The 6353-nt window shown below is 51.3% G+C and overlaps 1 long non-coding RNA gene across 1 annotated transcript; it reads left to right on the top strand.

Moving 5' to 3' along the window:
* The first annotated feature begins 4249 nt into the window (after window positions 1–4249).
* Window positions 4250–5658, top strand: LOC109255390 (uncharacterized). Its single transcript, XR_002075205.2, has 2 exons — window positions 4250–4465; window positions 4875–5658. It is a non-coding gene; the product is annotated as an uncharacterized LOC109255390 (long non-coding RNA).
* Window positions 5659–6353: the final 695 nt, after the last annotated feature.

Raw genomic sequence — 6353 nt, forward strand, 5'->3', positions numbered from 1 at the left:
TTCTTTTTAATGGTTCAGTAATATTCCATTGTATGTCTGTCTGCATATCTCTGTCTCTCTCTGTCTCTGTCTCTGTCTCTCTCTCTCTCTATATATATATATATAGTACTATATATATATATATATATATATATATATATATATATATATAGTACTCAACCATTAAAAAGAATGAGATCTTGGAGCGCCTGGCTGGCTCAGTCGGTTGAGTGTCTGACTTCGGCTCAGATCATGAATCTCACAGTTTGTGAGTTTGAGCCCCGTATCGGGCTCTTTGCTGTCAGTTCAGAGCCTGGAGCCTGCTACAGATTCTGTGTCTTCCTCTCTCTGCCCTCCCCCGCTCGTGCTCTGTCTCTCTCTGTCTCAAGAAATGAATAAATGTTAAAAAAGAAGTTAAAAAAGAAAAAAAAGAATGAGATCTTTGGGCGCCTGAGTGGCTTGGTCAGTTAAGCATCCAACTTCGGCTCAGGTCGTGATCTCATGGTTTGTGAGTTTGAGCCCCACATCAGGCTCTGTGCTGTCACACAGAGCCCATTTCGAATCCTCTGTCCCCTTCTCTCTCTCTGCCCCTCCCCCCACCAAAAAATAAAAACACACAAAAAGAAGACTTTAAAAAGAATGGGCTCTTACCATTTGCAACACCATGGATGGACCTAGAGAGTATTGTGCTAATTGAAACAAGTCAGAGAAGGATCAGTGCCATAGGATATCACTTACATGTGGTATCTAAAAAAAAAAAAAATGAGTAAACAAACAAACACAAAAGCAAAACCAGACCCATAGATACAGAGATGGTTGCCAAAGGGGACAGGGTGGAAGGTCAGGGAAAAATGGGTGAAGGGAAGTGGGGGGCCCGGGCTTCCTGCTACAGCAGGAATAAGTCACAGGAAAGAAAGGTACAGCCCAGGGAATACAGCCAGCGGTGTCATAATCATTGTGTGGTGACAGACAGCGGTTACCCTTGTGCTGAGCATAGGACAATGCAGGGCTGTCCCATCACTACGTTGTACACCTACAACTGTGTACAATGTGACTTGTGACAACCGTAATTCAATTAAAAAAGAAAAAAGCAGGTTCCTGGGTGGCTCAGTCGGTTAAGTGTCTGACTCTCTGATTTCTGCTCGGGTCATATCTCGCGGTTTGTGACTTTGAGCCCCATGGCGGGCTCTGTGCTAACAGTTCAGAGCCTCAGAGCCTGTGCTGACAACTCAGATCTGCTTTGGATTCTGTGTCTCTCTCTCTGCCCCTCCCCTGCTCATGCTCTGTCTCTCTCTCTCAAAAATAAACATTAAAACAAAAAAAAAAATTTTAAGAAAAAAGCACCGCCCCTTGCCTCTCTTGTGCTCCCCTGGGCCACAGAGCAAGTCCAAACTCTAAGACAGCCCAGCCTTCCCACCCTGCCTGCGAACCCACCACAAACCCGCTGGGCTGGTCCTCATAGACATCCGATGGCCTCCACATTTGCCCCTCTGTTCTGTCTGCCCCCCTCCGGCTGCCTCCATCACTGAGGCTTCTGCCGAGCACCTGCTGTGGGCGGAGCCTCAGGCAAGGGCATCCATACAGGAGGAAGACACAGCCCCCAAAATGAGTGGCTTTCACCCCGGCTGATGCTCCACTACCCCTCGTCCCCTCCTCCAGACCGCTTTTCCTCATGACTTTCCAGAACCTAAACTGCTTGCACAATGACTTTCGGCACTTAACTTGTCGAGCTCGTTTTCTCTGGGTCTCGGTTTCCTAATAAGACTGTGGCAGGACCAGAAGGCCTCTCGTCCCGGCACCCACAGCACACTCGTGATGCCTCCCCAGGCCCCCCCGCCCCCCGAAGCACATACCACCTCAAATACTGAACCACAGCTCAGATTTTTAAAGTTCAATAGCTAAAGAGAACAAGCAATTGACTCACTTTTCCTTGGTTCAAAGAGCTGCGGGTTCCCTAGCACAGGCCCAACATTCCTTACGGGGGCCCGTCCCGGAGTCAGGGAGGTCCAAGGGGACCCCTGCTTCCTCCCCAAACTGAACAGTGGACCATAAATCACATATCCTTGATGTGTGACCTCGAGCAAGTTCATTGCTTCACCGCTCTGGGCTTGGAATCCCACAGCTGCAGAGAAGGGGCCGCTTCTCGAAGGTTCTCCAAAGGCCGCTGAGCTCGCCCCTTCTAAGCCTCTCTGATTTCCTTCTCATTCCTGGATTCTCCGCACAGCACCGTCCGCTCAGGAGACAATGAAGGCCCTGCCACCTGTCACTGCCAGTGTGAAAAGTGGAAAGATTCTCTCGTTCGTCTTTGTATTAAGTCCCAGGCTGAGAGAAGCTCATGAAAATGGCTAGTTCACCAGAGATGAAAAACCACACCCTGTAAAAAATAAAAGGGAGGGTGGGAACCGGGTCTCAGGGGCTCCCAGCTCTCCTATGGAGATAAAGCTACTCCAGAAACTTCAACAGTTTGATGCCAGCCGCTCAGAGGGATCCCTGAGCCAGTTACCATCTCAGAGTGAGATGAAGTCACGGGCGGGCCTCTGAGGAGCCAACACCAGTTTTGCTCCTTTGTGGGGTCCTCCTCTGGGGGACACACGGGCCATGAGGTTCCCACTGGCCTCCCCTTGGAGAGCTCCCTTGCAAAGACGAGGAAACCCCAACTGCCTTCCAAGGAGAAAGGCTCTTAATTCACAGGAAACCCTCTGGATCTGCTGAGCCCTTGCCGGGCGTGGATGGGCGAAGGGTAGGGCCACAGGCTGGGGCAGAGTCGAACTGCTTGTGAACTCATCTCAAGACTTGGAACGGGTGGACAGAAACCAAAAAGGGAAGGAGGAGAAAAAAGAGAGGTGGATGGAGGAAGGGCCAGCAAACTGGGTGAGTCTAGGGCTCTACGTGGGTGGAGTGGCCAGGAAAACATGTGCATCTTGGCCGCAAGGGGTGCGGATGTGCCTCCAAGTGCTGGCCACAGCCAGGGAAACTGACCGTGAGGTTTGATCCGATGGGGTATGAAGTTCTCTTGATGGTTCGATGCTTTTACGTCGGCTATCTGGAAATGTCTAAACACCGTGACGCCTCCGAGGTGGAAGATGACTTTGCCCTATAAATACAGCCCCTGTTCAAGCCATTAAAGAGCGTGTGGACAAACCGAACCGAGAAAGGGAGAGAGCAGTGTCGGATGGCGGAAAGAACCAGATTCCTGGCACCCGAAACATAGTCCCGTAGGAACATGGAGGGTGGCCATGAAAACGGACCCTTCCCTAGATTGTCAGCAGGAAGGACACAGAAGGAATGACGAGGAGCCCAGTGCAACCTCCCACAGACCCTTCTGGGCTGTAAAGCTTCTCGCTTTCTGGGGTTTATGCTTTCCGTTCCATCCATGTCTTTCCACATACTGACCTCCAGAGACAAGCCAGGCACTGTGTTTGAGGCAGAGATGAAACAGACAGACAGGGCCCTGCTCTCTTAGACAGAACACAGACAACAAACAAGGGGAGAAGCACGTGAATGAGTGAGATCGTCTTAGATACCATTAAAGAGCCCATGAGCAAAAGAAAGCAAAGGAATGGGATACAGAATGACCTGATTCAGGGACTGCCCGAGAGGGAGGGGTCCAGAAAGGCCTTTGTGAAAGAAGCTTATCTGAACCGAGACAGGGGCAGTGAGGAGGACTCAGCTGGAGAAGGTGCTGGAGAGAGACACCCTGAGCAGAGAGAGGACGTGCAAAGGCCCTGGGGAGGGCAAGGGCTGGTGGAGGGCTGGGGTTGGAGAAGCAGGTCGGGATGAGGGCAGGGGTGGACAGGAAGGGCCTGCGGGCTCCTGAAGGCCTCAGTGAGGAAGACCAAAGTGGGCAGCCACCTGGTACATCGTGGTGGACTGGAGACATTCCCCTGAGCTGGGGAGGCCATTTCTCCCAGAACAGAACCCGGAGGGAGCTCGGCCCCCAGAGAGGCAGCTCCAGGAGCCGTGCTTCCAGAGAAGGGCCAGCAGGTGGCTCTCTGAGAAGATGGCCCTCGCTTTCTGCCACCATGGCTGACGCCTTTCCTGTTCTAAGGTAGGAGCACTTTTTCCCACTGAGCAAAAAGCTCCTTTCGCAAACATCCACTTTGCTGGGCTTTGTTTTTAACAAAAGGAGCCCATAGCACCCAGTACAACGGGGCTGTCCAGGTGACTCACTGTCTTGCATACTGATGGGCTCCCAGACAGCTCCCCCAGCCAGCTGGCCGCTCGGAGCTCCATTCCCAAGCTCCCACTTTTTCAAAGCCCTGTGCTCAACCCGACTGGCTTGGTCACCCTCCTTTCCAGACGGACAATCCTGGGGAGAAAGTAATGCCAGGCCACAGGCTCAACTCCAGCTCTCCACAGAGCGGTCTTGCCCAGGAAATAATGGCTTCGAGGCGCTTACAGCCCCGGGCGGTGCATACAAGCAGGAGAAACAGAATGAAAGAGGTAGGCAACTGTTTGTTGCTCTCACCGAGATTTCCTCGCAATGGTACGTTTGCTTGTGTGTGTGTGTGTGCGTGTGTGTGTGTGTGTGTGTGTGTTTAAAGAAAGGCAAGAATTGCTCCAGACCTCTTAACAGCACTGGCCACAGTTGGTCGGTGTGAAAGAAGGGGCTTCAGGGACTGGCACGCATCAGGAAGCAGAAGGCTACAGGACTTGTCAGGGAGTCCGTGGAAGTCATCAAGGGGCCACAGGTCATGATTTAGCAGTTCATTTTGACAGCTTCCACTGGGGCAAATACAAGGTAGACATGACGTTGTATCTGCCTGAGCCCCCCTCCAAAAACAAAAAAAACAAAACAAAAAAAGAAACCACATCCAGGAAGGGGCCTGGGTTGATTGCTTTCAGCACTGAGGAGGAAGAGAGGCCTGCCATGCTAAGTCCACCTTTTCCCAAAGGGCCACGGATGTCCTTCCTCCAACGTCTGGGAGGATGAAGCAGGACAGGGAGCCCACAAACTGTCGTCGAAGACGTGCTCTGCCTGCCCCTGCTTTGCTGGCAACGTGCGGTGTTTGGACAAGATTGTCACAGTGTTGAGTTGGAGAGCCACCACTGGCCGAGTCTTCCTCTGGCTTTGCTCTGGCCGCATCTCTCTCCAGACCCAACCTTTCAAATGGCTCCCAGCTGCCTCCACGTTCAGCCGAAAGCCACCGGCCTGGACGTTAGGCCCTTCTTAGCTTGAACTGGCCTCTTCCCCTGGAACGCCTCCCTGGATCTCTTCACACCCGAGAACATCCACCATCACTGGTTTCCAGAGCACCTGAACTCCCAGCCCTTCCCACCCTGATCACTGAGTGACTGAATTGGAATTAAATACTTGTTTAGTGTCACCCCAGCTAGACTGTTGGGCTCTGCATGGGGAGGGACCGGGTCTTTTCATTGAAGCACTCAAAGGAGCGCTTTTAAATTTAAATATATTTATATTGGGGCACCGGGGTGGCTCAGTGGGTTAAGCCCCACTTAACTTTGGCTCGGGTCCGACTTCAACTCAGGTCATGAATCTCACGATTCGTGGGTTCGAGCCCCACATTGGGTTCTGTGCTGACAGCTCAGAGCCTGGAGCCCGCTGAATTCTGTGTTTCTCTTTCTCTCTCTCTGCCCCTTCCCCACTCGTGCTCTGTCTCTCAGAAATGAATACACCTTAACAAGATTTTTTGATAAATAAATAAATGTTTGTGTCTCGCTCAATGGCTCACTGACTTGAGGTTCTGCAGGGATGTTCCATGCCCTGATTTCTCTGGACACACACCTGTGTTCTGTCCACGTCTGCCACTCCCTGAGTGGCCTTTACTTTCCTATCTCTGTGACTTTGTTTGTGTGATGCCTTCTTCTTGGAGTGTGGATATCCTTTCCATCCCGTTGCAGGACAATCGGAATTACAGAAGGCAGGAGGGTAGTTCTTTTACTGAGATGCAGTTTCACAGACTATAAAATTCACTTGTGATTTTTCCTATAGTCACAAGGTTGTGCAGCCATCAGCACTAACTCCAGAACACTTCCATCACCCCCAAATAAACCCCCTACCCATCAGCCACCATTCCCTACTCCTCTTCTCCCCCCGCTCCTGGCGATCACCGATGCGCCTGTTTGTCTCCGTGCATTCGCCCATTCTAGATATTTCATTCACGCAGAATCATACATGTGGCCTTTCGTGATTGGCTTCTTTCGTTTAGCATAAGATCGTCAAGGCCCATTCATACTGTAGCAGGTGTCACTCCATTCTTCTTCACGGCTGAATCATATGTCATGAGACGGAGGTCCCCCTTTTTATTTCTTCCTTCATCAGTTCATTTGGATTGTTTCCATGTTTGGGCTCTTATGAATAATCCTGCCAGGAATATTTGTGTACAAGCTTTCGGGTGAACATCTGTTTTCAG

This window comes from Panthera pardus, unplaced genomic scaffold (assembly GCF_024362965.1).
Source record: "Panthera pardus isolate Hobbes unplaced genomic scaffold, ASM2436296v1 HiC_scaffold_22, whole genome shotgun sequence".
Taxonomy (NCBI): Eukaryota; Metazoa; Chordata; class Mammalia; order Carnivora; family Felidae; genus Panthera; species Panthera pardus.